The following is a 14,947-nucleotide window of genomic DNA, read 5'->3' as shown; positions in this document are numbered from 1 at the left end:
TTAGACATTTATGTCCATGCATGCATTTTACTTCACGTTCCAGTCTTCTCTGCCATGTCTCCAACACATCCTTAACCCTCATTTCCACACTCCTGCATAATCTACTGGAGGGGTGATTTTTTTGGCATTTGGGAATGGTGTTAACAAGGATCAGATGCTGCCATTGTTTATGAAAGAGCTAGGTTTCCTTTACCAGCTGTGGCATGTGTGGGTAAAAAAATTCCGGCAGTGTGGGCATTACAGTGGAGTTCTTGTATTTAGCAGGTGAAAAGTCAATACTCTACCTGTAATGAGATTTGCTCATGGAAAACCCCTTGAAGTTGTTTTTAGCAGCGGGGCATTAGTCACCCTCGGACAGCTGCTGGCCGCTCGGTGCTTCTGGCTCGCGCCGTGCCGCGCGCGCGGGCTGTTTTGAAGGCTGCACAGTGTTAACGGTGACTCTTGCTTTGCCTCAGGTGTTAAGTTTAAGCACATGGTTGCTGGTTATTTTAGGAAAACATGAGCTCATGTTCCAGGCAGCCTTCCCTCCAGTGAGAAGTGGTGCGTTGCAGTCCTTTCCTGTGCGCGGGGCCGAGGACGGTAATACCCTGCTTCTAGGAGGAACACGTGCACCTTGGGATTTCTACCAGTTGGGTAGATTGGGATTTCTGCTTGGGTTTTCTTTGGGGGCATGGGGTGGTGGGACCGCATGGATCGCGTCTTGCACCATCATGGGGCTGTGCTGTGAAGTACCTCCTAAAGTAGCATGAGATGACACATGGCCACCCAAAATGTCTTGTTGCACCCGGTGCCCTTGAGGGTGGTGACCTGCCCACATGGGTGTATCGCTGGGGAACTGAGGGTGGGTTTGGAAAGTATGAAGAGGCTGGTCAGGGTATGTATGGAAAGGCAAGTGTGGCTGAGGGCTGGGAAAGAGATGCTTCCATGTCAGAGATTAGGTGAAAAGGAGACAGTGGAGAGGTGAGATCATGGAGCAAGGTCCGAGGAGTGGAATCTATGAGGACATCAAAAGCACCGGATTAAGTCATGCTGCATGAAGGCTAAGGCAGCTCCTAAAAAACGGGAAAATACAGGTGGTGAAGGAAGAAATCAGTTTAATAGACCTGGAAGCTGGCTTGCCCACAAGGACTCTGGCTCAGAGCAATGATTTTTGCCTGATGGATGCTTGCCCATCTCCTCCACTCCGTGGCTTCCCCCCATCTCCAGCATTGGCCGAGCAGGGAGGGGACCCTCAGTCATTGCTCAAGGATTTTCCAGCTGGTGGACAAGGGCAAGGAAAGCCCAGCGAGGACAGGTCCCTCACCAGGTGTGCAGGGTTGGGGACCCATGTTGGTGTGTGGCAGGAACCAGAGGAGGGGAACCACCAAAGGATGCTCAGCTGGGTCCCTTCTCTGGGACCAACCAACTCTTTCCTTCCTCTGCAGCTCAGAGTTCACAGAGAAGAAAGGCTGCTAATACAGACTGTCGCCACTTTATAAGCAAATGTCTTGAAATAATACATACTTAAAGCTTTTACTAATGTCCTTATCATATGGCAGTCTAGGAGCATGCATAGATTGAATCGGATAAGCAGATCTAGGAAAACTTTTTCTGATGGAGAATTCGTTTAAAAGTAGCTCTGGGGTAAGAATTTGAAATTCAATTTCTTTTATAGTTTTGACAAAAAAGAGCAAATATGGAAGTGTTAGAAAAGATACAGCATTTTATTTAGACATCTTGTGTTGAAACACTGTGATGTTTTCCTTGGAGAATGTTCAGGGCCAGGGTACCCTTCATTCAAAATACCTAGAAAAAAATACAACATGGAAAAGCTGAAAGAAAACTGCAGAAACCAGGCTGAACAGGGAGTCTTGTCTGATACAAGGCTACCTGGGAGAGGAAAAGTGGTTGCTTCAGCTGTTGAATTATTCCTTCAGTTTTACTGCTAAGGCTCTCCTGAGTTGCTCCGATAGCACAGTGGGGTCTTAAATCTGGCCAGGGGATTCTCCTACTGCAGGGAAACCCCTGTGTGGCCTCAAGCCAAGGAAGTTGTTTAAGTGAGGTTACAGTTGTGTTTAGACCAGGAATGTCCCTCTGTGTAGGGCTGAAAGCATGTGGAAAGGCACAATGCCACTGAGAAGTTCCCTCCTCTGTTTCCATTTTGTGGCTTCTGCAATAATCTGTCAAAGGAACCCTATAAACCTCTAAGTAGTGGGTTTTTTAAAACATTGCTGTTATGGCAATAGTTTAATGCTGCCTCCTTTGTTATGTGTTAATGGTGCCTTCCTCTTAAGTCTACTAATAAAAGAAGCTTAAACCTCAACAAGAAAGTCCTTGTAAAGTTACAAATCAAACACATTTGTACTGCTTTTCCCGATACACAAGACACGGGTGTGGGTCTGCATGGGGTTTAACATCAGCTGCAGGCCCGCTGCTGTGCGTTTGGGTCACCTGCTCCACGCATGGGGCAGAGCTGTAAAAGAGTATTTTACACAGTGAAAAGTCTCTTAAACTAAAGGAGAAGGCGAGAAAAAGGAAGGCATAAGGAAAGTTCAGATAAATGAGGAATAATAGAGAATATTACATCTGGAATCTGGATGGAATGATTCATCTTCTGTATCACACTTTGATCATCTCTTTAATATAACTTTTGAATCCACCCATGGAATATATTCACAGGGAGATTTTTATCTCTGCAAGTGAATTCTCCAGGCTTGTTCACAGGCCTATGGAAAACTCTCCTTTCAGTTACACTCTTTAGTGCAATATTTCTCCATTAAAAAAAATAGGAAAAGAGGGACGTGAATAATTTTCCCAAACTGGTGTGGGTGTCACCATACATACTGCAGAGGCAGCCCTGCCCTCAAAGCACTAGACTGCTGCTATCTGCATGAGGGGGTGATGAGTGCGTGTGGATAACTGTAGAGTCTGGCCGTTTTTGGAGGAAGCTGTGGTTTAGATGACATATTAAGAAGGCTCCCAGCTTTATTTCCTATGTTTTTTAGGAGCAGTTTCTTGTTGGGAAAGTAAATATAAGAAAAAATCTAAATGACTGGGAAGTGTAGGCTGATTTCTGGAGACAAGTGCAGTGGAAAGGACAGTAAGGCTTTGGACAGACCTAGAAAATACAAAAAATAAGCCAGCTACACCTTTCCTATTGCCTTTTCCTATTTCCTTTTATACAGAGAGAGTGTGAGGGTAACCTCATGGAGTCACGCAGAGGTGGTTTTTGGCTTACCCGGTCTTGTCTTTATGTGCTTTTGTGCAAAAGCAAGGGCCATCCCCTGTGAACACTGTGGAGGTCAACACCTACTTAGCCACCAAATGGCAGTTGGCCACTTGGAGTTGTCCCGAGGGCCAAACCCAGCCCACTGGTCCTCATTCGAGATATGCCGGTGAACCCTGTGTGTGGCCCTGGGCCTGTTTTGGTGTGAAAGTGAAATGCTCTGACAGCACTGCTACAATTACCTCATCCATCAAAAGCACAGGGGCTGTGAAAGGATGGGAGGGGGATAAAAGCACAGCCCCTACCTCTCCGAAGTGATACTGAATGTGGGCTGCCCTGTCTGCACCTCTGACTGTTCCCCTCTCCCCCCCCCAAAAAAAAACAGCCTGGGGTCTGCTTGCAAGCAGCGTGGTGCTGGGCCTGCACGACCAGGGCTCGCTCCCCGTGGGCAAGCCAGCTGCGTTATGACTTTCAGCCATATTTTAATCGGATTGATGGAGTGGCCGGAGATGCTGATGGGATTAGAGCTCAGCATGATGACGAAGCACTCGGGATTTGCCCTCTCGCTGATCCCTGCAGCACACCAGTGGGGAATGGATGCTCCTGATTTACAAGCTTTAGGAGCCTGGCTTTGAGGTGGAGCACTTCCTAAAAGACACGGGCCCAACCAAAACACACCTCACAGTCTGCAGCCAGAGCTTGGTCTAACTTTTGACCATGCACCATGCATCATGCATGGTCTTAAGCACTGAGATGTCACTGAGTGGGACCCAGAGGCACTATAGGGGCAGTGGGCATTTGGCCATGCTTCCTGTGAGGTGACCGTGCTATGAGCATATTATTTCTCCCCACCAATCAGAAGACAACCAAAATAATTGCTCTTGGGGCTGGCCGGTTCAGAGGGGATTACAGGCTGGGGACCGTGGTGAGTGTAGATCATCTGATGTTGAATGACAGCAGGGGAGAAAAGTGGATTTGCAACAGCTATGAGTTGCACTTAAAAATACTCATTTTTTATTTTTTTCCCTATGTGACATTAAGATAAAGCATTTCTACAGACCCCAATTGCTTTGTTTACAGGAGCAGTGTCTCTAATGCTCTCTCTAATGCTGCACCATTTACAAATTACAAGTACAATGTGAGAGTCATCCGAACTGTTATCACAAGGATGGAGAGCTCTCCAGCTTGAGTGAGCCTCGGATTTTAAGCCCTGAAAGAGCAGCTTGACACCCAGTGACCTGCCTTGTAATGTTCCTAATCCACCTCTTTATAAATACAGGCTGTGAGCGGGGCAGAGGGGGAGTGCAGCCGGGAGGATCTCGCAGCCTCGCGCACTGCTTGCGGGAAGCAGATGAAGGTGCTCACAGGCTAAGTGGATTAAGCCCGGGTAACGTCAGTTCAAAAATAGGAGCCACAGCCTGACATAAAGGGCTGGGGAAGCGAGGTTATCTGACAGCGACCAGGAGGATGCTGTGCTGGAGGGCTGGAGGTGCCCGGCGGACGCCTGCCTTCAGGACACAGCTCTTCCTGGCTCTCAGAGGGATCGTCCGCAGTGGCTGGGTGCTCCTCGCTGCCCTTCTCCTTGCCCTCGTTTAAGCACAGCCAAGCACCCAGGCTTGTTTGGGAATGGGTTGGGGTGTGTGCCTGGCCATACAGGATGCTAGACCTTCCTCCAGAGCAAAGCAGAGCATGGAGTTGAAATTAAGATTTAGAAACAATAATTAAAAAAAAATATAGTAATGAATAATAATAATAATTAAATCTTCATTAGAATAAAATTTAAAAATAAGCCTTAAAAATATGAGTTAAATAATAAGAATTACCAAGCTTTCCTTGTGCCTCTCCAAACTTTTTATTTCTTCTTTTCTTGATGCACAGAGTGACGCCCTCCAGGACAGCATCTGTTTGTATCTTCTATTTCCTGCTTGAAAGAGCATCTCCAGGGCTTTGCTAACCACAGCAGTACCTAAATCTACAGCTCCTACTTCTCCACAAAATCTGACATTATCAGACTGTTCCTTCTCCCTTTTGCCCCATTTGTTTTCTACACGCACTCTGGCGTTAAACCTATTTTAAACAAGTGGTTGCCCTTGTAATCTGAAGCATGTGTTGATTTCATATTTGCCAACTCAAAAGCAGCTGAGTGGGCTTTTGAGCAAATATTAAAGAAATGGAATCTCTTTCATCCAATAATGGTGTCAGTAATTTTAAGGTTGTAATAGTAAGCAAGGAGGATGCATAAATTTATGCACAATGTGCAGGGCAGTGACTCTTTCAGACTCTTTATCTTATTATGCTAATAAGTATATCTTGCTTTGCATTTTTTTTCTTCTAGATTTAAATACACAAAAGAGCCCTGTTTGTTTTCACATACATAGGGTTTGTGCTGTCAAATGACATTTACAACCTCGCATCTGCCTCTCGGCCCCCAGGAAAAGTTTGCTTTTTCTTTTTGTCCTAATGCTGCAGGAGTTAACAGCTTAGGGGATGGAAACAGGTTTGAAAGTCTCCAGGAAGATAATGCTTGGGAAGACAGGTTTAAGCTAAATAACAAAGCAGATTTCATCAGCCTTCTTGGAAACAAACTGACCAGAGACTTGTGATCTGTTTCTAAATTTGGCCTTTGCATTTTCCATGTACAGGAAGTGACGAAAACAGTGGCAGTGATCTCTGGTGAGTTTGGACACGCACATCAGGGGCTGAAAGCCTTTGTCTGTTATAGGTCCGAGGTAAGCAAGCTGGGTGTTGTAAACATGACTCACAACAAGTTTAATTAAGACAACAAGCATGGGAAACACAGCAGAAGGTCACAGTTCTTTCCTCAAAGTTTTGGCAACCAAAGACTTTTCCGAAAGATTTGAATGTGCTGCACTGATGCAAATATAAATGGAGTTTTTATACTGATTTCTGTTTCCTAAAATGCACCATTTTTGGGTAATGCTAAAATAGCCCGCATAGAAAAAAACCCTGACCTAACGCATGAGCACATTAATTTGTGGCACGCCAAGCTGCAACTGATGAAAATAAAAGATGTTGTGAACATATGATAAAACTCCTATAGTCGATTTGGTCCTGCCCCAACAATGACAAATTTACTCCTGGATGAATCAGACTAAATGTGTCAGACACTTATGTACCCACCTGCCAATGCAGAACCTGCCTGTTTCTCAGACTTTCATATGCGTGCCTTGTATTTGAGCGAGCACAGTTGTGGATGGAGCAATTTGTTCCAGAAGCTCATTATCGGAGCTTTGCCTCGCAGTGGATGCTACGCGGAGCCTCAGATTTTGACTCAAGCAAGTTTCTTCCTACGCCAGCTTATGTGGTGGGCAAATGGTCCTTATGATTTGATAACTATGGGCACAGTGCTCTTGAAGAGAAGGTCATGAAACCACCTCTGCACAGAAGACCACAAAATCTGTGTGGGCACAGATTTAATGTTTTGTTTATGGGGTATGCTTTTGGGAACTTCCCACTCATTTGGGAAGCTCAGTGACACAAACTCACAGCATCGTGCTTAATGCCTTCCACATCACACAGCTCAGGTATTCTCAGGATGAACTCCATCAGTGCCAACAGCAGCCACCTGAGAGCCAAGCATCCCATCAAATCAGCTGGGTTCCTCCTACAGTGAAGAGAGAAAAAGAGGTAGGTAAAGATAGCTGAAAGGAATAGATCCCATCCTGAGCTACACATCTGTAGAGACGAGATGGGGCAACACCATAGGTGCTTATTTCTCACTCCAGTGAAGCCAGACAAGGGAGCCCTGGTGATTAGCACACCAGGTGACCCAACTTCTAGATGGCTAAAATTAAATTAAATGAATCCCAGTTTCAGAAACAGGACTACTTCTATCAAAACACTCTTTCATATGCAGGTCTTGTGAAAACATGTCTTCAAGACTTTAGAGAAGCTCATAAACATATTTGAAAAGTCTTTTATCAAATAAAATCCTCTGGAGGGCTTTGAAGCCCAAGAAGAGAAGATTTGTAGTGGTCTGGAAAAAGAAACCCTTAGTACGTAGAATTGTTTAGCTGTGAGGGAGCTTTTCAAAATGTAAGATTTTTAGGTTAACACAGCCTCCCAATTTTCCCTGGAACCTGTCCTCTTAAATCCTCCAGAAGCATTTGAAAACTCCCTATCTAAATTAAAAAGAAGTATTAAATTTATGAAACTTGGAAAGCGAAATTTGGTTTCTGAAGAGAATTTTAAGTCATAGGACTTGCAAACTCTATCCCAGGATTCAAAAGTATTTTAAAATGCATCTGGATGGAAATGCCCAAAATCATAAATAATGTCAAAGAGCCATTTTGCAACATGCGCCTTTGAAAATCTGTCCCTTACTTTCTACGCTTTCTCATTCCCTTTAATTAAAAGCAGCAAAAACACCAAGCAGTTGTATTTTCTGATTGTCTGCTGGCCTCTGTGATTAAAACATGCCACTCACATAAAGCAAATGTGTGTGTTAAGAGTGAAGGTTTTGCATGGCTTACTGTCTAAAATGAATGTTTTGGATCATTCTGTTTACATGTACAGATGGCTTTCGCAGAGGATTCTCTGTGAAATCACAACACTATTTTATTTTATTTAAGCATCTTACTAATAATTATGAAACTAGATCAGTCTGATTTTCTCTTGGAGAGATTTTGTCACGCAATCCCAGCATTCACATGTTGCGTATGGCCAGTGTGAACTTCTGGAGAAACTAATTTTGCAGCCAGGTTCCCCAAAAGCTTCCATTCTCTGTTTTTCAGGGAAGAGTCTGGGAAGCCCAATTGTTTACAGGAACAGAAAAATATTGTAAATTTGGAAAACGAAGCCCACTCTGTCGTGCAAATAATAAATATTTTTTTTTTTGTATTTAGTAAATTTAAAAATAAATACAAAAAAGCATCCATGGAAAAAAGCCATTCCTCCAGGACAAGGAGGAGGGAATGCTCCCAGCCATTGCAAAACGTTGACATGTTGCAGTAATATCCTCCCGTCACCTCTGTTGCAAGCTGTCGCATTCAGAAACCCTATGGTGGGATTAAACAACAGTTTCAAACAGATTAACTAAGGAATAGCCACAGCCCTGTGCGGGTGCCTTGGCTGAACTGGTGAAAGCAGTGTTTTGCATTGCTTGCTTCCGCATGGGAAAAGCAGTGGCACCTGCTGCAGGAGAGGTCTCATGAGCTTTGCTTCCCAGGTGCTTGGCGTTCAGCATTGGGTATTTCTGCTTGAAAGAAGAGTTTTGGACCTGGAGCATTTTGTCAAAGCCCAGTCACCTCAATGGCTTTGGTTACATAGCAGTGAACTCAGCATCTGGCAGGATTGGACCCAAGCAGCCCGGCTGTCTCAAGCAAACAGATTGGCGTTGACTAATTAATGTAACGGCTATTGGCTTTAATGTCCTATGAACTCCTCTCTAAGCTCGTCTAAAACCCAAGAGCTAAAGAGCACATGAGCACTGAAGTGAAGGGGGGAGTATCGTATTTTACTACCAGCTTTTGAGAAAAATCCTATTCATAGCCCTTCTGGGACCACACTGGCTTCTGAAACATATTTTCTCTTGAGAGCTGGACCAAAGATGCAAGTCAGAATGACATGAATTTTGTGAAATCTGCATTTGCAAGGGGCAGAGGGGAGAAATCTGTATAACCACAAAAAATAGTTCAAATACCAAGGCAAGAATGCATGTGTAGAATTTGGTTTCACTCAATTTTTCTTTTTTTTTTAATGTGACTATATTTTTTGTTGTTCTTGTTGTTGTTTCAAGGGGGAGAGGACTTTTAAGGATAAGAGGAATTCTGGATGATCGGAATAAGCAGGTCTAACATCAAAATAGGGACATCTGTAGCTATGATCTGGTTGGTTTGCTGTCCTACACATTTTATTCAACACAGAATTGCAATAACTCATGATGAAAGGACTCTGAGGCTCCTACTGTGTCAAATCAGGCAAGACACTCATTTAGATAAGGAAATTTTACCTGAGTAAGAGCTCAACGTGGACTGTAAAATCTGGTCATGAAATCCTCAAGCTAAGGCGATAAGAGACCAAAATCCTTCAGACAGACAAGTAAAATAGGATTTCCGACCTCCATGGTTATTCACCTCCTACTAATGAGCTCTGGCATCTGTGGCAGAATTGTTAAAAGAGTATTGATCTCCTGCAAAATTTGGTGTGTAATGGTGAATAGCAGACACACAGAGAATATCAAATTCTCCTCCCTTGCAATTTCCCAGTGGGCTGATCAGTTGGGGAATGCTGGAAATGCAGATGGCATTTCCATTTCTCCACTTCATCCATCAAATGTCTATTTGATGGTCCATCCAACCAGTGTGACTGGGTTTCTTCTTTTCTCTTTTTTTTTTCCCCCCTTCCCAAAGGAAGGTTATTGAATGTTGATGCAGTCATATGTTATAAAGCAAAGGGTTAATGAGGGCGACTACTTAAAACCAGGCTCTTGCTCCTGAGCAAAATGAAAGCAATTTATTTTCATGCAGTTTTAAAAACAGCCAGTGCTGTTAAATATATTTGTGTTTCAGTGCACATTTTTCCTGCTCTTTCAAACCTTGCTGCCTACCCTAATGTGAGTGTTAGTCTGCATGTGCAGGCAGTACTGAGAGGCAATTTTCCAAGAACAGCCACGAGCACACCACTTCATCAAAACAGAATTTTAGATGGGCTTACCTGCTGACTGCACAGTTGGCCATGGTGGGTAAGAAGGCACCGGCTACACTCTCAGATCTGGATCTACCTGACCCACTGGGGTTGAACCTTCCCAGGACCCTCCGCTGGGCTTATCTTGTGCTTGTCTCAGAAGAAAAATGAGTTTCGTTATCCTCAGGGAAAGTGGCTGCTGCCTTTCCTTGAGGACTCCTTTGCACTCTGGAGCAGGGAACTAGGGTCAGCGAACTTGTGTCACACACCCGACCTCTTCGCCTGCTTTGGAAAACCTACCCAAATTTGGCCAAGCAACTAACATCTATAAAAAAATCCATCCCTACATGATCCATGGAGACTTCTGACTCCAGGTCAGGGTTTGAGCAGCAAGCAGTAAAAATGAAGCATGAGACCATGTCCTGGAGAAAAAAAACAAGATATTGAATAGCTGTTCATTACTCAAGGATTGAGAGAGGTATTGAGAGATTGAGAGAGAGAGGTGTGGTGGTAAAAAATAGCATGCAATTCTTATAATTAAAAGCTGTTTCAGGATGCATACGTACAGAGGAAGGTGAAGTGATATTCTACAAACAACCTCAATTTACACATTCCTGAGTTTCGAAGTGCTTGGCTGCTGCTGCACTATGGGTACAAGTGTGCTTTTTTCTTTTTTTTTCCTGTTGCATAGCGTGGTCTGCTGCCTTTCAGTTCCTTGTACTTCTCTGGCTTTATATGATGTGGAATATTTGTGACTGCGGTGATGTGATCTCAGAGCTCTTTTCAGGGCTGTGGAAGAAATGAAATGTTGAGCTTATTGCGAGCAGTTGCTAAGAAAGAAAAAAAAAAAGCTATTTTAAGCTGTTCCACAGAAGCACACACTGGCTTGATTGGTTATTGATTCCAGTTTCATTTCAGAGAAAGCACATTTTTAGCCACAAACATGTGCAGCCACATGTTGAGCTCTAAGTGTGAAAAGTGCATCAGCTGTAAGGCTCTGCTCTGAGCCCGAGCATCCAAAGTTGCCGAGGACCCCCATTTCCAGCTGAAGAGCATGGCCACAGTCCCTTGAGGAAAATCTTCCTGGCTCCTTCAGCTGTATGGAGCCTTGGATTCACTTCACTTAGGAGCAGGTTGTGCCTTGGATCTTGCAAGCTGATACAGGATGGGAAATTAAACAAAGCCATGGACTGCTCCGGACATTGGAGCGTGACTGTCTATGCTGTTGGACTGGTCCAGTGAATGGAGCATGAATTCTGCAGGCTTCCCAGACAATGCCTAGACAGGGCAGCACGAAAATTTTAGAGGATGCCACGGGCTCTTCTGTGCAGGATGGCTTTGGTGTCAGGCAACACAAATGGTCTTGTTCAATGTATGAGGAAAAGAAGTGGCCAGAGACATACAGGTAGGTAATGCCTTCAGAGTGGACAAAAAGAAGAGACGTGTGAGTTGCACTTTTTTTTTTTTTCTGCTTTTACTCCAGCTAACCCAAAATGGAGGTTTTGTGGCAATTTGCTGTTAGCCTAGGACAGGAGAAATATGAGCAGGGAGCAGCAATGCCTGTGGCCACCAGGCTTCTGGGATACTCCTTCTTCAGTCGTTAGTTGAGAATAAATAACAACAAAGCACCTCCCTGAATAAATGTTTGTAGGAAGGGAGCCCAAGTTCAGGCACATTTAAAAAGGACATTATTTTCCCCAGAAGAAAGCCAGAGTCTGTAAAAATGAACACGGCAAAGACTTGGAAACTGTTTGCTATTTCCTGGAGGCTTTTCCCTTTCCTTCTCACCCTTGCAAGTCAATGTGTGCTTTGCCTGGATGAGGGAGGGTGTGTATATGTATATATATATATATATTTTTTTTTTTCAGAAGTGCTGAAGATATCTTATTTTCCTTTTGTGAGGAGGCTTTAGACACCTTGAACTTTCTCCATTTCTTGGTCTGGAAGAACTGAAATGTGGTCATTTGTGTGGGCTGCGAAAGACGTGTATGTGCCCATTTTCAGAGGAGACTGGAGGCACATATCCCATGAAAATGAGAATAGAAAGGGATCCTGTCAGTGCCTACTGAAACAGTTTTTTCTGAAATATTCACTCTTGAACCTCACTTGTGTTGCTGATTGTATATTAGGAACAATGGGTGCAGGTCCTCATCATCCACGCATGTCAATGCATTATTATATCCATCTGTATGTCCAGACCAGTCGGATACCTCAGCAGTTCTGTTGGTATTGGCTGACCCATGCTGAGGTCTCCTTCCTGTGTGATTTCAAACAGGAATTACAGACCTCAGCATAGTACTGACCTGTGGATCTAGACAACTGTCCATCCAAAGTCTGGTTACCCATTTGTTATCAGCAGGATTCTGGCTGAAGTCTGTGAGGAGGACCTGCAGACCTGGTTTTTCCTTCTCTGGTTGGCAGGGAAAAATGTGGGTTACTGCTAGAAATTTGCCCTTTATAGAAATGAGTTATGGCCAAGTGCACAGCTGGATCCATGTTCCCCCAGTGTCTCATCCCAGACCAGCCCCCTGTTTCTCATCCCAGTTTTCCTAAATATAAGATTAGCCAATTGGTCTTCCAATTAGTGTTTAATCATATATATGAAGTCAAATGGCTCCAACAAGAGAGGTGTGAAGCAACTTGCCCCAACAACAGCACAAAGCTGCGCAATAACTGCTGGGTACCTCAAAGCCACATCAAGCCTCTTCCCTAACAGCACGAACAATTGAGCTTGGGCCTCCTCACATTGGTGCTGTAGGATTCCAAGCAAAGGGAGATCTAAAGCAAAGGTGGCAAAACGGGGACAAATGGAACAAACTCAGTGTTTCACGTTTCTCACCACTTCTCTAACAGAAAATATGTTTCCTAAAGTAAGCCAAGACAACATCAAAACTGTATCGTCCCATGTCCATTCCTGCTTAATGAGGCATCTTCATGTAGATCAGTTAGCACAAACACTTATTCTTTCATCCTTTCAGCAACCAGTCAACCACAAAAATATAACTGACATTTAAACTGTGCAGGAGGAGAGGCAGACGGGTTAGTGAGGCTGAAGCCAGGGCCAGTAATTCCACAGTGTAACACGAAGGCCCTCAAACAAATGCTATATGAATTAATTGAGGTTGAACTGGAAGATATGTTTTTTTGCTAGAATTAATAACAGCTGACAGCTTGACCTATTCTTGCAGTTTACCACACCAGCATCAGTCCCAGGCACTGCTTATCTCTTCTCCTTTGCTCTCTCTGAATGCCATAGTGCTGGATTAACTTCTGAACGGTGCTGGGAAGACCCAGAAGGTCTCCCCCATCCCTGGTCCACACCACTGGGTGTACCCAGACACATATCAGGGTCTTTTTCTCATGGTGTTGGCTCCCCAGGATACTTCTCCCCTGCTGTCAGAAGCTTGGAGAGAGCCTGGCGGTGTTGCTAATGGGGCGTGAGCATGTATTGAGGCTTGTCATGTGGATATTATAGCTTGTGAGTGTTTACCAGCTGCTTCCACATCCTGGAGAGAATTTCTGTCTACGGGGGTCCATTAGGAGAATTTTCATACCATATTTATTCTGAGGGAAAAGACACTGAAATAACACGACCCCAAACCGAGTAACAAACCTGAAAACTGCAGAGCAAATTATCACAGGGAAAAGGCACTCTCTGCTCAGCACCTGCCTGGTAACGATGCTTTCTTCCTCTTCTGTTTATTTTAACATAATGTTTCTACGCAGGTAACATAAGGCCACAGGCAACAGCATCTCTCAAGTACCCACTGACTCCAGCTGTGTCAGGTCGCTGTGGATTTCACAGTCGTTATCACCTCGTAGCTTAATGAGACACAAACCAGAGCAGCTTGAAGTCTCGGGCGATGCGTGTGTGTTTGCAATACATATTTAAGACCCCCTTCTGAGCTGTGGATAAGAGTTGAAGGCATGCATTTACCCTGCCAGTGAAACCTGAAAATCAGTCCTTACTGCCACTGTCTTGAGGAGAGGCAGGCGCAAGCTGAGGGCAGCATCTCATGTGGACACCTTTCTTCTTTAATGCCAAGACTGGGCCTCCTTGTCTAGGAAAGCACATGCACCAGGTTAACCATGAAAAGAGGTGCCAGGCTGCCAGAGGTGAAGCAGAAACTTAAGGTTTTGGTCCTGGGATGGATCTGAGCATAGCTGCAGGTGTCTGGTTCTGCAGGGAAGCTGCTGATGTTGGGAATCTCGTCTGTTTGGGCTGTAGTTTCAAAAACACAGTAATAACAACAACTACAATTAATAGGTTCAGCAGTGGTGGTGAGAAGGTGTTGAAAGTTTCTGCACTATAAATGAGATTCATCACACCACTCTTCAGGTGGCAAAGTCTGAGATTCCCCTTGTGGGGAACCATGGAGAACCATGGAGAGCAAGGTTCATTTGGCTGAGCTTACAGATATATCTTAGGATGTGATGGCTTTCCCCTGGAGACATCTTCCTCCCTTCCTCAGTTAGAATAATATCCTGGAAACAACTTGCTTTGACCTGGATGCATGTCCTACGGATGTAGCAAATGTGAGTCCAGATGGTTTTTACCATCCATGTGGCAAGGAGATCTACAAATGGATGTTGATCCTTGGCTTGTACAGATTATTCCTCCCATGGAGCTGGCCTTAGCTTTCCAATTTACAGCAGAAGTGCAACTGGCAGCAAGAGCAAACCTTCTTTTTAGTGCTTTGATCCAGGCTCTGCTGAGCAAAAACTGCTGACATTCATGGGTATTCTGGGGAACTTCCTCAGACATCTTTTACTCTTGAAGACTGATAGACAGACAGTTACAGCTCTCTCCTGTACTTACGTGATTCCTTCTCTGACATACTAAATGGAGTTGGCTTCCTTCTCTTTGAACATGTTCTCTCCTCATCCTGAGCAAAGTCAGTGCCAGAATACGAGGATAGTGGTGCAGCTCTTCATGCTCTGGTTGTCTTGCCTATCTTCCTAATGCTTTCGGCTGTATTTCAGCTTCACACTTGTCCCTGGAAGCTCATTTTTATGTGGGAGTCCTACCAGCTGCTACAGCCGTGCCCCGAAGCCAGCCAGGATGCCTTGGTGCTGCAGCAATATGATGATATTCAT

The 14,947-nt window shown here is 44.4% G+C and overlaps 1 long non-coding RNA gene across 1 annotated transcript; it reads right to left on the bottom strand.

Moving 5' to 3' along the window:
• Positions 1-1,073: 1,073 nt before the first annotated feature.
• On the bottom strand, positions 1,074-10,125 carry LOC136789050 (uncharacterized). The gene is made up of 3 exons (XR_010827790.1): positions 9,881-10,125; positions 6,347-6,830; positions 1,074-1,785 (listed from the first exon to the last, which is right to left on the bottom strand). It is a non-coding gene; the product is annotated as an uncharacterized lncRNA (long non-coding RNA).
• Positions 10,126-14,947: the final 4,822 nt, after the last annotated feature.

This window comes from Anser cygnoides, chromosome 1 (assembly GCF_040182565.1).
Source record: "Anser cygnoides isolate HZ-2024a breed goose chromosome 1, Taihu_goose_T2T_genome, whole genome shotgun sequence".
Taxonomy (NCBI): Eukaryota; Metazoa; Chordata; class Aves; order Anseriformes; family Anatidae; genus Anser; species Anser cygnoides.
The sequence above is the reverse complement of the archived record's forward strand: the minus strand, read 5'-3'. Positions and strand labels throughout refer to the sequence as shown.